Source organism: Danio aesculapii, chromosome 16, assembly GCF_903798145.1.
Source record: "Danio aesculapii chromosome 16, fDanAes4.1, whole genome shotgun sequence".
In the NCBI taxonomy this organism is placed as follows: Eukaryota; Metazoa; Chordata; class Actinopteri; order Cypriniformes; family Danionidae; genus Danio; species Danio aesculapii.
The window spans coordinates 12,520,881-12,538,090 of NC_079450.1; the positions used below are offsets into that span (position 1 = coordinate 12,520,881).

The 17,210-nt window shown below is 32.9% G+C and overlaps 1 protein-coding gene across 1 annotated transcript in view; it reads left to right on the forward strand.

Moving 5' to 3' along the window:
• Positions 1–17,210, forward strand: part of zfpm2a (zinc finger protein, FOG family member 2a) — a 438,175-nt gene that overhangs the window by 34,160 nt on the left and 386,805 nt on the right. Inside the window, exons 6-8 of the mRNA XM_056474689.1 lie at positions 4,316–4,410; positions 10,978–11,113; positions 15,471–15,633. The gene's annotated coding sequence lies outside the window, so the exon portion shown is untranslated. The remainder of the gene's footprint in view (positions 1–4,315; positions 4,411–10,977; positions 11,114–15,470; positions 15,634–17,210) is intronic.

Consider the following 17,210-nt stretch of genomic DNA (forward strand, 5'->3'; position numbering starts at 1 on the left):
TATTTATTATTTATTAATATTTATTATTATTATTATTATTATTATTGTTGTTGTTATTATTATTATTGTTATTATTATTAGTATTATTATTATTATTATTAATGTTACAATACAATACAATACAATTTATTATTATTATCATCATTATTATTATTAATAATAATAATAATATTATCATTATTTATTAATAATAATAATAATAATAATAATAATAATAATAATAATACTGATAAATATTATTAGTATTATTATTATTATTACTATAATTATTTATTAATATTATTTATTAATATTTTTTAATATTTATTATTATTGTTGTTGTTGTTGTTGTTGTTGTTGTTGTTGTTGTTGTTATTATTATAGTTACTTTGTTTTAATATATTTTAGTACATCAAGTTGAATGAAATATTGTAAATTTAGATTGAATTTAGGTGTTTTCCAAGAAAATAAGTTTCATATATTGTGTTTTTTAACATTTATAGTACATTTTTGTTGCTAATTTTAGTTACTTTTTTTTGTCAAAATTTGTTATAAATTTGTTTTATTTCAGCTTGTTGCTCATAAAATTGGTTAAAGTAAATGTTTTTTTGTCTTAAATTTTTTATTTTATTTTATTGTTTGACATTTTATCATGGATCAAATTTTCAAAATCTCAATCCAAATTGATATTTAAATATATTATCAGAACGAATACAACATCTCCAGTTTAGTTACCAACATTCTTCACAATATCTTTACGGTTGCCCTATAAAAAATGTATTGTGTTTTTTTTAGTTTTTCTCAGTGGCATTTCTCACAACACTGTTTACATTTGCACAACAGTTAATGTATTTCTCAAAACAATTAGTCAGTTGTGCACATCATAGTAGCAGTTTCTCATTCCTTCCAACAAATTGCAAATGCTTTTAGACATGCATCAATTGCTTTGATACATTCTCTGCTGTTTTATAACATTATCATTCGCTTATGTCATGCCAGTCAAAATTAACTAAACTTTTGAATGCTAAATAGTCATTCCATATAAATGACTATATGGAATGACTATGGAATGATTATATATGTGTACTTGTTTTTATATCCCAGTGGGGACTTAAACTTGAATGCAGACAGACTCATGGGGACGTGTGTCACTGTGGAGACTAAAATACAGGTCTCCATAGGTAAACATACTTTATTTTAACTGATTTATATGTATTTTGAAAATGTAAAAATGCTGATACTTTCATGTGAGGGTTGAGTTTAGCGGTAGGGGGAAAGTATACAGTTTGTTTAGTAGAAACATCATTACGACTATAAGAGTCCCATCAGGATATAGGAGTGTGTGTGTGTGTGTGTGTGTGTGTGTGTGTGTGTGTGTGTGTGTGTGTGTGTGTGTGTGTGTGTGTGTGTGTGTGTGTGTGTGTGTGTATTTTAAAGCATTGTTTACAAGCATTAATGTTATGCATTTAAAAATCAAAGTATTGGTACATTTTGCACTATACTTAAAAAAAAAAACTACCAATTATTAATCTTCATGACACTGATTGGGCTCATTTTCCACAGAAGTGAACCATCAATCTACAAGTCAAGGGGAACCAGATATAGCTCGATCGCTCCATTATTTTCCTCATTCTACCCATCTCTGATGAATATTTTCAAATGGCTAAATGTCGTGTTCATCCTAAAGCCTAAACGCCAAAGGTTCAAAACAATAGCTTGTTTTTTTCCCCTCTTCTAACTTCCCGGACTGCTGGAAATCTTCAGATAGTAGAGCAGCAGATGAGTGGAAATCCCTCAGCTTTCTAATTAATGGAGGTACACAGGCCAGAGGATGAGGCGGATCAGGGAAATGACATCAGGACGGCGATAACATCACTCATTTCTGCGCTCCTTTGTCACCCCACGGGATCGGCTGAAATGAACCGCTCAAGCATTCGCCGATACATTTGAATGGTGGCGAAAAAATTCATTGTCCAGTGGAGAGTTTGCGATAAGGATCTCAACCACTCTCTCTTTTCCATTCTGCCTCCACTTCTGCTTCTTTGTCGGAGAGCGTCCCGATCAAAAAAAAGCCCAATCCAGGCATCGGCAACAGGTGCGCCCGCATCCCTCAAAGCTGCACCAATCTTGCAAATGAACTGAGGAGATTTGGTCTCGCCTGACCCGGGTTTCTTTCATTTGCTGGTCTGTGTCAAAAGGGGCCGACGTGAGGTGTTTCGGGAAGGTGGAAGATCATTTAGGCGCATCTTAGCAGGCTGGAGAAGTCAATGCACTCTAAAACCTGACATTTGCTGGCCGTGGTTGAAGTTTGTGTGTATATACAGCCCCAAGAGGTTAGATAGGTTAGACAATCATGGATGAACTCAGAAAAACTCTGAACTCTGGAATTAGTTTGGACGCTAAGGGACAGTTTGAAATGGTCAGAAATATTGTGAATAGTCTTGAAACGCATGGTAAAGATATATTTTAGTGTCTTCTGAGGTCTTGTGTGAAGAACAAACTAATCTTTGCACTATATTTTTTACTGAAAATTTTCTGAGAAACAGAAAGTACGTTGGTAATGGTTGATGTTGTTTCACAAGAACGCAAGTACAGACGTTAACCCATATTGTGAAATGTCTTAGATTAAGCATATATTGACAAAACTGTCTGGTTTATTCTGCGATAACAACCGCCTGGATGTACATTATTCCTTACATTTCATAGCATATAATTTGTTCTAAAACCCAAAGTATACTTTATTGCACCATTTATTTAGCAATTAAATTGTTTTATACAGTAATTTGTAGGGCTGCAATATTTTGCGACATTGCGATATATTGTGTTGCTGCAATATGTTGATGATTTGAATAGCTCTGTTTGGAAAGATTTTGTTAATTTAGATCGACTGGAGTGATCAAGCATTTTTTCTATGTAGTGCATCTGCAAAAAAAGAAAATACAATAAATTACAAGCATATATAGGTCTGACAAAGCAAAAATATAAGTATTATATATATATGTATATATATACACACTCACCAGTCACTTTATTAGGTACACCTGTCCAACTGCTCTTTAATGCAAATTTCTAATCAACCAATCACATGGCAGCAACTCAATGCATTTAGGGATGTAGACATGGTCAAGATGATCTGCTGCAGTTCAAACCGAGCATCAGAATGGGGAAGTAAGGGAATTTAAGTGACTTTGAATGTCGCATGGTTGTTGGTGCCAGACGGGCTGGTCTAGGTATTTCAGAAACTGCTGATCTACTGGGATTTTCACGCACAACCATCTCTAGGGTTTACAGAGAATGGTCAGAAAAAGCAAATATCCAATGAGCGGCAGTTCTGTGGGCGCAAATGCCTTGTTGATGCCAGAGGTCAGAGGAGAATGGCCAGACTGGTTCGAGCTGATAAAAAGTCAACAGTAACTTAAATAACCACTTGTTACAACCGAAGTATGCAGAAGAGCATCTCTGAATGCACAACACATCCAACCTTGAGGCGGATGGGCTACAGCAGCAGAAGAACACACCAGGTGCCTCTCTTGTCAGCTAAGAACAGGAAACTGAGGCTACAATTCGCGCTGACCAAAAGTGGACAATAAAAGATTGGAAATACGTTGCCTGGTCTGATGAGTCTCGATTTCTGCTGCAACATTTGGATAGTAGGGTCAGAATTTGGTGTCAACATCATGAAAGCATGGATCCACCCTGCCTTGTATCAACGGTTCAGCCTGCTGGTGGTGGTGTAATGGTGTGGGGGGTTTTTCTTGCACACTTTGGGTCTATTAGTACCACTTGAGCATCGTGTCAATGCCACAGCCTACCTAAGTATTATTGTTGACAATGTCCATCCCTTTATCACCACAGTGTACCCATCTTCTGATCGCTACTTCCATCAGGGTAATGTGCCATGTCATAAAGTGTGAATCAACTCAGACTGGTCTCTTGAACATTTCAATGAGTTCACTGTACTCAAATGGCCTCCACAGTCACCAGACTTAATCCAATAGAGCACCTTTGGGATGTGGCGGAATATATGTATATATATATATATATATATATATATATATATATATATATATATATATATATATATATATATATATACATTTATTTTATACATTACATTATGTATACATTTATATTTGTAATACATTTATTTTATTTATATACTTTTGCTTCATTTTTGTTTTGTGCAGTTTGTTTAAGGAATTGCCTTCTATATGAATAATACAGTGTATACTATAATTCTGCATTTGGTTGAAGTAATAATATGTAGATGTGGTCATTTTAAATGCATTTATTTTTTTTCTCCAGTGTTACATTTCTTTTGTACGTTCTTTTACAGTGTTGCACTCAACACCGCGTTTGTGAGAAGAAAGAAAAAGAGAAGAAACCACAACCGAGCTTCATCAGTTCTCTCCTATATCGCCACAACACCAGGTCTGAAAACATGAACGAAATTTCAGTTTTAACCTTAAAGACCCACAAAGCATTGTGGGAATGTTTTGTTCCAGTCTTTAATTCAGTCGATTTGCTAAAACATAAAGGTTTAAAAGGATCACGAGGCAGAAAATGCATTTGCTAGAAGGATTCTGCTGGTGAAAAGCTGAAACGTTGAAACTTCCATGATCCTCACATTTGTAGTCGCAATAAGTTCTTTCAGCAGTTCAGATAGGACAACAACACTGGAAATAGAGGTATCTCCAACCCAACACAAGAAACCGCAGAAATCAGCTTCTGTTTTTGGATTAAGCTTCCTTACTATGGTTCCTCCACACAGTTTCAAGAACAAAGAGCTTTCTGTAAAATCCTAGTTTTCTAAATGCAAAAGTTAAAATGACCCATCATTCGGCATTACGCGCCATATCACTGTACAGAAAACACAGCCAAAGGTCCACATGCCAGAATCACACATGCTCTGTTGGGATTTGCACAGCCTATCCATTGACGTTCCCTTCAAAGTTTGGGGTGATAAGCGAACACATTTCCCCCTCCCTCCCCGCTCTCTCGCTTGCTTCCAGTAAATAGAGCTTTGTCTTTTAAATGATAATTTAAGTTTTCCCGGCTAAGTAGTTCTGTGTGTCCCAAGAGACTTCCATGAATGTGTTGTGAAACATTTTTACTTTTTATTTTTTATCCTCACCTCATCCCCTATACCCCAGTGCTGATATTTAACACACAGGCACTCATAGCCTGCCTATGAGATACGAATATAATTGTATGTTAGTTTTTAATTACAGGAAGAATCTAACTTGTAAGACGATGAGCTGGAAGGTGCCACCGCATTGTTATATTTTTTCATCCTGGTTTTTCTGATTATGTGAGCTGGGCTCCTTTGCTAAGCGTTGATAAGCAGAATTTCCATGTTCCCTGCATAATTAATCCATCTCTGCCTGCCTTCCATGCCAACTCCTCCGTTATCGCCCGCACATGCCTGAATTGCAAAAGAATTCTCTCTTCAATTGGAACTTATTGATATTCCAAAAAAAAAAAATACTGGAAATCCTTAAATTTTAAGCCACAGATTGTTAAATGGATTAATTTCGCGGCAATCTCAGGCATCTGACGCGGGAAGACAGGCAAGGCGAATCCAAAGTGTCTCCGTTTGTGGACTTTTAGTCCCAAATGATAGGGTTTATTGGCATCTCCACCACTCCCCCCCTCCACCCATCTCCTCCATAGTCAAAAATTACCATTCATTTGCATCGTATAAAACACTTTTATATGGTCTGAAATTCAGAGGAATGTCTTTCAATGCCTGTCGTTTGGCCGGCCGATAACAACTCCGGCCTGGCACATCTGGAGCCTTTTGATACTGGGTGAAAGGGAACGTCTGAATATTTAATATTTTTATCTGTTTTTCATCGAAGGTTTCACCATTAAGGATGGCGGCGCTATTTGCATGGAGGCTGGCAGATGTAGATTTCCCCCTCAGAGCTGTCTACACCCAACATCTCTGTATGAAAATACACATGCATTTTTTCTCTCTCTCTTTCTTCTTGCTGTTTCTGCTGTACTGACCAAAAAACTGCGAGCAACTGTGCAGATGTTTCTGATGAAACGCTACGGATCGGACAATTATATTAGGCGCATTAGAATAAGGGCCTCTGATTAACTGGCAGCTCGGCTCAGAAATGTGATATTACGCTGTTATTGTTACATCTGTCATGGGCGCAAGTGCTCCCTGCAAGCATGTAATTAACCGCAACTGTTGTGGACTGCGCCCGGCCGCTTGTAATCTAATAATTATAGATTAATCAACTCGATATTCTGTGTATTTTCCTCCCTTGGCAGCCTTTAATGAAGGTAGTGCAGAAATGGCGCGCAGCTGTATTTCAATGCAATTATTCTGTCAGACTGTTCATATGCTGTTTGTGACTGATACGCGCTGAATATTATCCTCGCAAAAAAAAAAAACCTGAACGGAAAGGAAGCAAATAAATCCCTCAGGGGTGGAGGATATTACGCTTGATATACTGGACATTATAATAGGATTTGGGTAAAAATAAAGATGCAAGTTTTTGGTTGTAATATGTATGAATGCTCTGAAATAGCACTAAAAGACTTGATGGTCAGGAAAATTGTGATTTATTTTTTTTTATTTATTTATTTTATTCTATTTATTTTTTTGGTGGGGGGTTTGCATTTACGAAAGTGAATTGAAAATGCTCTCTTTTGTCTTAATAAAAAAAGTCAGTGCAACATATTAATAGAAACAGTAAAGAATAAGTGTTGTCCTCAAAAATGAGCAGTTATGTAACTGAAAAAAAAAAAAAAAAAAAAAAAAATCAGCATGTTGTACATTTCACAGCTCTTGCTGTCGTCTCTTTTGAGCCCGCACAAGTCCAAATGTTTTGTCAGGAAACCGAAAATAATCTGCTTCATGTGGTTGCATCTAAAATAACCAGTCAAAGTCGTAAATGTTATTTAATACGACTGAATCAACCTGACAGCAGCAAAAAGTGGCTTTTTTATGGGTCAGAGCTGGTATAAATAGCTCATTAAGGACACAAAAGCATCTCTTTTTTTTACTTTTTATAGTGCACGTGTGAGGAGGTTATTGCATTAAAACGAATCCAATTTGCACTTCTACTGCTTAGAGAAGAAAGACATGGTAAGAAATTGCTTGTGTGTTCTTATTTAAAGCACAGTTTTAGGTTTAACTTATTTGTTTTAATTTACAGTTATGACTACTGAAAATATATGGATTTTATATAAATTAAGGTAAATATAAAGTAGTGAGATTTATTATAAGTAGTACTATTATTTATACTGTATATAGCAAACAGTTGGAGTCGGATTTATTAATGTATAGAAATATTTATGTATAAATAAATGTTATAGTAATCTTTTTATATTAAAAACAGTATATTAATATATACATAATGTTTTACAATGATTTTTGAATTACAATTCATTGAATATGATGCATTGAAATAAGTAGATACAGTTAAAGTCAGATTTATTAGCCCCCTGTTTATTTTTTTCCCAATTTCTGTTTAACAGAGAAGATTTTTTCAACACATTTCTAAACATAGTTTTAATAACTAATTTCTAATAACTGATTTATTTTATCTTTGTCATGATGACAGTAAATAACATTTTCAAGACACTTCTATCTAGCTTAAAGTGACATTTAAATGTTTAGTTAATTAGGCAAGTTATTGTATAATGATGGTTTGTTCTTTAGACTATCTGAAAAAATATCGCTTAAAGGGGCTAATAATTTTGACCTTAAAATGGTTTGTAAAAAAATGTAAAACTGCTTTTATTTCAGCCGAAATAAAACAAATAAGACTTTTTCCAGAAGAAAAAATATTATCAGACATACTGTGAAAATTTCCTTGCTCTGTTAAACATAACTTGGGAAATATTTAAAAAAGAAAACAAAATTCAGAGGGGAGCTAATAATTCTGATTTCAACTGTATATACACATATACAAACATTGTCAATAATTATTATAGTTTGTCAGTTGAGGCCTTGAGACGATGAACCATATTTCAAGTCCATATTTTCAAATTTTGAGTAATAAGATCGTTTTCATTTGGATTGTAAACATTATATATTTTTGTTTTATTTTACAACAAAAGCATCTCAATTCTAAGGCTATAACATTTGTCAGTGTCGGTATTAAAAATCGAAAGTTACTGTGATTTATATTTCTCAAATGTGGAAGAAAGGTATATGTCCAGTTAGTGTGGAATAACAGTATCACTCTAAATCATCAAATCACTTCAAAACACTAATGATCTGATTCCTTTATTTTAGTTGTACAGTAACAGAAACTCCTTCAGGTGAATATTAGGCATTTCTTTCAAGTTTATTATTAATATTATTATCATTATTATTGAAAAACAGAAAATACAATATGAACAATGTACAATGCATAGACCTTCTTACAGTACAGGCAATAACAATCGATTATTAAAAATAAATAAATACAACAATAAATACATACAATGCAGACATACACCATAGCAAAATATTGACGTTTATTTAGAAAAGCCATCTCACGATATAAATAAATATATATAATCTCTGCTTGTAGTTTACACAGACCTGGTGGAAAATATGTATTGATACAGCTTTATTATACATGGTATGTGATTTATTTTGATAGGTTAACTGTTTTTTCGGTGTTCAGAAAGAGAGAGATCTCATTACTGTTTCTCCACTTACCACTTTCTGTGGGTGTTTCCCTATGTTTTTTTTCTCCTCTTTATTTAAATATGGTTTCCCAGCATCCCTCAAAGCCTTTCTTACTCTGTCCTTCCATTTATTCACATCAGCTCTCCTTTTTTTGCTGATGATTTGCCATTTAATGTCCGAAACGGACATGACAGCAAGCGGCATCTCCATTCTTCTTAGTGGACATAAACGTTTTTTTAACATGACGCTATTTTAATGTTTAAAATACAGACACTTGATCATGTGAAAATATCCCATAACTGTTTCTGTATACAAAGTTCTCACATACAATTAATGTCACATGGTTATCTTTTTTTATTTTTTTATTTTGGACTTATATGGTTTGTCGCACACACTCATTTGTAGAAAGTAATTTTTTTGATTGATCTCGACTGAAATTGGACAACATGGCAAGAATATCAGGAATAGTGTGTTTCTTTTAGTAAGAAAAAAAATATCTGTGTTTGTGGGGATCAACAAGCGAACATAAATCAAATAATTATATAATACAGAAAAACTTTTTACATTATTTTACTGTAAAAACCATTAAAACAACAGTTAAGAAGCACTAAAAAGGTAGTTACTGTATTTTCTACAGATTCATACGGTTAAAACAAATGATATTCTATGTTTTTAACAGTAAAACACAATGATCTGGTTTGCAGTAATATGTGTTTGCAGGAATATTTTTTTGATTGTTTTCACTTAAAATCGGACAACATGAGAACAATATCAGGAATAGTGTTTTTTATTAGAAAACATTAATATTTGTGGGGATCAACTGGCAAACAAATTAAATAACTATTAAATACTCTTAATGTAAATACAGAAAAAAGTTTTAATTTTAATTTTAATTTTACTGTAAAAACCGTTAAAACAACGATAAAAAACACTTAAAAGTAAGTTACTGTATTTTATACAGATTCAAACTGTTAAAACAAAGAATTATCCAATACTGTTAATGTAAATACATTAAAACGTGGTACATTTTACATTATTGTAAAACTCTTAAAACAATGGTAATGAAACACTAAATAGTAAGTTACTGTATTTTCTACAGATTCATACTGTTAAAACAAATAATTATCAAATACTCTTAATGTAAAAACATTAAAATGTGGTCTGTTATACGTTATTTAACTGTAAAAACTCTTAAAACAATGGTAAAGGAACACTAAATAGTAAGTTACTGTATTTTCTACAGATTCATTCGGTTAAAACAAATAATTATCAAATACTCTTAATGTAAATACATTAAAACGTGGTACATTTTACATTATTTAACTGTAAAAACTCTTAAAACAATGGTAAAGGAACACTAAATAGTAAGTTACTGTATTTTCTACAGATTCATACTGTTAAAACAAATAATTATCAAATACTCTTAATGTAAATACATTAAAACATGGTACATTTTACATTACTATAAAAACTCTTAAAACAATGGTAAAGAAACGTTAAAAAGTTACTGTATTTTCTACAGATTCCTATGGTTAAAATAAATAATTATCAAATACTCTGTGTAAATACATTAAAACGTGGTACTGTAAAAACTCTTAAAACCATGGTAAAGGAACACTAAATAGTAAGTTACTGTATTTTCTACAGATTCATTCGGTTAAAACAAATAATTATCAAATACCGTTAATGTAAATACACTAAAACGTGGTACTTTTTACACTATTTTACTGTAAAAGCTCTTAAAACAATGGTAAAGAAACACTAAATAATAAGTTACTGTATTTTCTACAGATTCATACTGTTAAAACAAATAATTATCAAATACTCTTAATGTAAAAACATTCAAACATGGTACTTTTTATATTATTTTACTGTAAAAAAAACTTAAAACAATGATAAACAAACACTAATAAGTAAGTTACTGTATTTTCTACAGATTCATACTGTTAAAACAGTGATTTTTCCTTAAATCAAAACGATCTGGTTTGCAGTAATATGTGTATGCAGGAATATTTTTTTCATTGTTTTCACTTGAAATCGGACAACATGAGAACAACATCAGGAATAGTGTTTTTTTAAGAAAACATCAATATTTGTGGGCATAAACTGGTGAACATAAATCAAATAATTGAAAAATAAAACATTTAAAAACATTAAGTTGCATTTCTGTTTTTGCCACACACACACCTCAATTTTTCTCTCCTCAAGATTGTCATCTTTTGTGTAATTATTCTTAAAACAAATCTAACATGAAATATAACTATCCCCATGTCATATTTTCCCCATTAATAGACATTAATATCTAATTATTCTAGATTCAAATCCTTTTAAACCCATCTTATATTTTACGTTTTCAGCTCCAGAGAAAACCCAACCCCGGAAAGAAAAGCTTCAAAATGGAGGGATGGAAATCAGCAGAGGACGAGTGCCGAGAAAACAAAGAAACGGAGGAATAACGCAGAGAAGGAAAAAGAGAGAGGCAGGCAGAAGAAGGTGTGTGTTGTGTTGCTGGGCAGAGGGTTGGCAGCGGGTGGAGAAGCGGGCACGCTCACAGACATCTGCTGGCACACTGCGCATGCTGGAGGGGGGCACAGTGCCATGACCAGCGGGTACATGGCACACTGATAATGCTCCAGCTATACTGAGATACACACTGCAGCAGCTCTATACAACACACACACACACACACAGACGAGCACTAATGATCAGATCATCTCACGCTTTCCACAGGACACACATGTTGAGGATCAGAATATCTTTGGCAGCAAAATTAGTTTAGGCAAAATAGTTGTTGTAAGAATCAAAGAGGAATTGCGCTGCATGAAAAAAAAATGCTGAAAATGTTCTTAAATGGTTCCTTAATGAGCGTGGAATATTTGTTTGAAACAATGTTTTTCATTTAAAAACATATATATTTTTGCTGCATGTTCAAACTACTTACAGTTGAAGTCAGAATTAATAGCCCCCTGAATATTTAGCCCCCCTGTTTATTTTATTTCCCAATTTCTGTTTAACGAAGGGAAGATTTCTTCAACACATTTCTAAACATAATAGTTTTAATAACTCATTTCTAATAACTGATTTATTTTATCTTTGCCATGATGACAGTCAATAATATTTGACTAGATATTTTTCAAGACCCTTATACTTGTACAGCTTAGGTGACATTAAAGGCTTAAGGCAAGATATGGTAATTAGTAGGGCCAGACAGAATCTGCAGACTTTTTTGCTATTTCTGCGAAGGATTTTATAAAAAATCTGCGAATTTATGTAGAATGACTTTGGGAGTATCATAACTAAAAACTTAATATATGAAATAATAATAAAAAAATATTTAACTGTTATTTAATGTTAACAATGCAAATCTAATTAGATCCACTTATGTGGTAAACAAAGCAAGTCTATCATATAATAGATCTACTAAAAAAAATAAAAGTATTATTTTACAAACTGTATTGTAAATAAATCATATGAACATTTATATATTGGCCAATAATATTTCTCAAATTAATTTAAAAACTGAATTATAAATTAAAATTTATACACATTTACACAAGTAAATAAATAGACTCCATGACAGGCTAAAAATCTGCGAAAATCTGCGGATTTCTGCGTGCACAGATTCCCTGTGGGCTTAGTAATTAGGTAAGTTATTGTATAACAATGATTTGTTCCGCAGACTATCAGAAAAAGTATAGCTTAAAGGAGCTAATAATTTTGACCTTAAAATGGTTCTTAAAAAATGAAAAACTTCTTTTATTCTAGCCAAAATAAAACAAATAAGACTTTCTCCAGAAGAAAAAATATTATCTGACATACTGTGAAAATTTCCTGTGAAAATATTTGTAAAAAAAGAAAAAGCGGGCTAATAATTCTGATTTGAACTATATTTAAAGTTATATGAAACAACTTAATTCTTGAGATTTTTTGAAGGGACAACTGTTCAATCCTCTTCAGCGTGTGAAAACTATTAATTTAACTTAATATTAATAGTTAATATAAATTAATAAATTAATTAATAAATTAATAAATACATCATTTATAAATAATATTTATGTATAGATAAATATTATAGTAATCTTTTTATATGAAAAACAGTATATTAGTTTATACATAATGTTTTACAATGATTTCTGAATTACAATTCATTGAATATGATGCATTGAATTACGTATAGTCAGAATTATTAGTCCCCCTGTTTATTTTTTTTCCCAATTTCTGTTTAACAGAGAGAAGGTTTTTTTCAACACATTTCTAAACATAACAGTTTTAATAATTCATTTCTAATAACTGATTTATTTTATCTTTGCCATGATGACAGTACATAATTTTTTACTAGATATTTTTCAAGACACTTCTATACAGCTTAAAGTGACATTTAAAGCCTTAACTAGGTTGACTAGGCAGGGATATGGTAATTAGGCAAGTTATTGTATAACGATGGTTTGTTCTCTAAAAAATTTGCTTAAAGGGGCTAATAATATTGACCTTAAAATGGATTTTGAAAATGTATTCTAGCCAAAATAAAACAAATATAATATTAAACAAAAAACTAAAAATATTATCAGACATACTGTGAAAATTTCCTTTCTCTGTTAAATATCATTTGGGAAATATTTAAAAAAGAAAAGAAATTCAAAGGGGGGCTAATAATTCTGACTTCAACTGTATATTTAAATATGTTTTTTTTTGTCTAACATTTTTTAAACAACATCTTTGTCGCACAATATAATACTCTCAGGTCGATTTCATTCATACTAACATGAACAATTTTTTAATTTCAATAAAACTAATAAATGTTGATTTTACAACACATTTTAAGTCACCTGACGACATCTTCTGTGTCATTTCTCACTAACATCAATCTCAATATTTTCTGGCCTTTAATAATTTCATCATTATGGATGCTAGACCTTCCATCTCTTCTTTCAGCAGATGGACATGAATGCATGGCCTTGATGCTCGTCCACTCGTCCAGCTGTCTAACAGCACCCACACACACACACACACACACACACACACACACACACACACACACACACACACACACACACACACACACACACACACTCCTCACCCCCCTCTGGATGCCAGCCAGTCCCATAATGCCAGTTGGTGTGGCATCATACAGCAGAAAATCAGCCCTGCGTCTTCAAGAGCCACAGCCGATGCTGATGCTGAACTTCAGACGGCAGTAAATCATATTTAAATGTGCTGGAGGCAGACACAGATATATTTAGCTGCACACACACACCTCGTTTACAGTGATTTTGCAGGGTGAAAAGTGAAAAATGTGGCTCTGTTGCCCAGTTCTTTTTACCCTGATCAATTAGAGCTGCAGGTTTTTGCTCTGTATGTTTTTTTTTACTATTATATACAGTTGAAGTCAGAATTATTAGCCCCCCCTTTTTAATAAATTTTTATTAAAGGAAAATTCCACAGTATATCGGATAATATTTTTCTTCTGGAGAAAGTCTTATTTGTTTTATTTCGGCAAGAATAAAAGCAGTTTTAAATTTTTTGAAAGCCATTTTAAGGTCAAAATTATTAGCCCCTTTAAGCTATATATTTTTTGATAGTCTACAGAACATCATTATACAATAACTTGCCTAATTACCCTAACCTGCCTAGTTAACCTAATTAACCTAGTAAAGCCTTTAAATGTCACTTTAAGCTGTATAGAAGTGTCTTGAAAAATATCTAGTCAAATATTATTTACTGTCATCATGTCAAAGATAAAATAAATCAGTTATTAGAAATGAGTTATTAAAACTATTATGTTTAGAAATGTGTTGAAATAATCTTCTCTATCTTAAACAGAAATTGGGGAAATAAATAAACAGGGGGGCTAATAATTTAGGGGGGCTAAAAATTCTGTTTTCAACTATTTATTCGCTACATACAAACTGTTTTTCCAAATTTTTTATAGTGCAAAGTACAGCTTTGCGATTATGGCGACACTGTATATTGTATGGACAAAATATATAGTCTCATGTTTTGCTTTAAAATGTAAAAGTAAATAGTCCTTTTCATGTGGTTAATTTTCGTTTTTTCTAATTTATTTGTGATTTTTTTTTTTTAATATTTTGTACAATTAAGGTTGAATTTATTTTTTTATAATAACCCTTGCTGCCAAAATATATTAACAAACAAGTTAAAGGTGCAGTAGGTGATTGTCTTCGAAAACATTTTTCGTGCTGATTGAAAGTCTCTTCACATTCCATTAGTAATAGGCCCACACGGAATCTGCGTGCGCAAAATTTCACAGATTTTCCGCAGATTTTTAGCCCATAATTAATTCTGTTTGTTTAAACGAGTAAATGTGTGTAAATCTATATTTAATCAGTTTTTAAATTAATTACAGTAATATTATTGACTGATATGAAAATGTTCATCTGATTTATGTACAATACAGTTTTTACAGTAATATTTTTGTCCTTTAGTAGATATATTATATGAGAGACTTGCTTTGTTTACCAAATAAAGTGAATCTAATTGGATTTGCATTTTAAACATTAAATAAAAGTTAAAAATATATTATTTTTTATTTCACATATTAAGGTTTTAGTTATGATAATCCCAAAATAATTCAGCAGAAATCCACAGATTTTTACCTAAATTCTCTGCAAAAATAGCAAAAAACGTCTGCAGATTCCGTCTGGCCCTATGATTACAGTAAATGATCTAAATGTATTTATATGTATTTTTATATTCTGGGTAAGGCATAAGACTAAAAAATGTTCATCCAATTAAATATCCTTAACAGATAATTCCCATAATTCTGATAAGTATACCAAACTGTCTGTCAGCAAATGTAGATTTGAATAACTGTGCACCCATGTTCACGCAGATCTGCCGATGTATATATAGGCCATGGGTACCTGGACACGAAAAGCAGAATCACAAGATCAAATGCTCAATCAAAACTCTTTAAAATCCTGAATCAATATTGGAGTTACTTTTGCACGCTGGAGGAAGGACGACACCATGGCTGAAGTATTTCTTTTAAACAGGTAATGTTCTGTTTTAAAACTATTTTAGTCACGCAAAGCTGATGTAGATTTTGTATTATGAATGGGTTACATGCACAGAAGTGTTGTTCAGCCACTGAAATCTTCTGGCAAAAGATTGATGTTACTATTTTGAGTTTCATAAGGGACCTTTTACAGCATCAATAATATAGATTTTTATTTTGTTTAATAACAAAACATCAGTAAACTGCGCTATTCCGCCTAGCCTGCTTTACTGAGGTGTATATACATTGGTATTTACATTGGTTCATTTTTGAACATGACCTGTGACACGCTCCCCATGTTGTTTATCATGCTACTCTGAATATTCACTCTGAAACAGCATGTAAGTATGGCTTAGTAATAAGTGGAATTCTTGCATGCCGCCAGCCAAGCACTAAGCATACAGTAGTCGCTTTAGGACAAAGCGTGTGAGAGAGTGAGACTATTGAGAGAGTGGTGACAAGTTTTGCTTGCTAACTACACAACTGAAAACGTGCTAGAGATTTTTAAACAGTTTTTGATTCAGAATTGCAGTATTATAAAGTACTATAAAGTTTTCTAACTGGCGAATGACATGATCTAGTGCAGGGGTCATCAATCTCGGTCCTGGAGGGCCGGTGTCCCTGCAGGCTTTATTTCCAACTTGCCTCAACACACCTGCATGGGTGTTTCAAGTATACCTACCTAGTAAGACCTTGATTACCTTGTTCAGGTGTGTTTGATTAGAGTTGGAGCTAAAATCTGCCCGACACTGACCCTCCAGGAACAAGTTTGGTGACCCCTGATATAGTGGGTCTCTGTCATTTTAAATGTGCGCGTTCGCAATTTCAGGAGGCTTGGCTTTGGATGACAGGGGAGGGATTGTATTTGAAAGATATTACGCTAACCTGTTAGCATTTAGGAGTAGCACCTACTGCACCTTTAAATTCAAATAAAATTACAACAGATAAAATTTTTTTACAGTATTGTAAACATTTACAGATAGACAATATCAATTAAAAAATTATTCAAATAAATGAATACCTACATGATAATATAAATCAATAATCTGACATGTTTATAGTGGTCTTCTACATATTATTTTAGTCAAACAATATTCAACCCAGGCTCATTCTGAAAACGTACATCTATATACATTTATGGAGAGAGCAAAATATGTCCCAGGAGCTACGTTTTTGTGCAGTTTTATTTTCGTGAATCCACCAGAGGCGACTGTATGCACTTTTTGAGATCTCAAATTTCTCTCACGAGTGCCATTCGTGCCTGCTGTTCTCTTGTAAATCCACCAGACGCTGCTGTCCACTGACTGACTGTCTGGCCTCCGATCGACTGAAAGACCCTCCCCCTTCCCTAACCCAACCAATAGTGTTTTCAAAAGCACCGATTGACCCGCCCATTCACTTCCCTAAACTCAACCGACAAATTTAAAAAGCAATTCAGAAAAAGTAAAGCCCTCGCCTGATTTTTCCCATGTTTTACCACATTCTCACAGTTATTAACTTGTTTATTTATTTTTATGGCTTCTGTTGTTGTCTTACTTGCTTTCTGGAACCGTTCTTCACTGGACTCGAACCCCG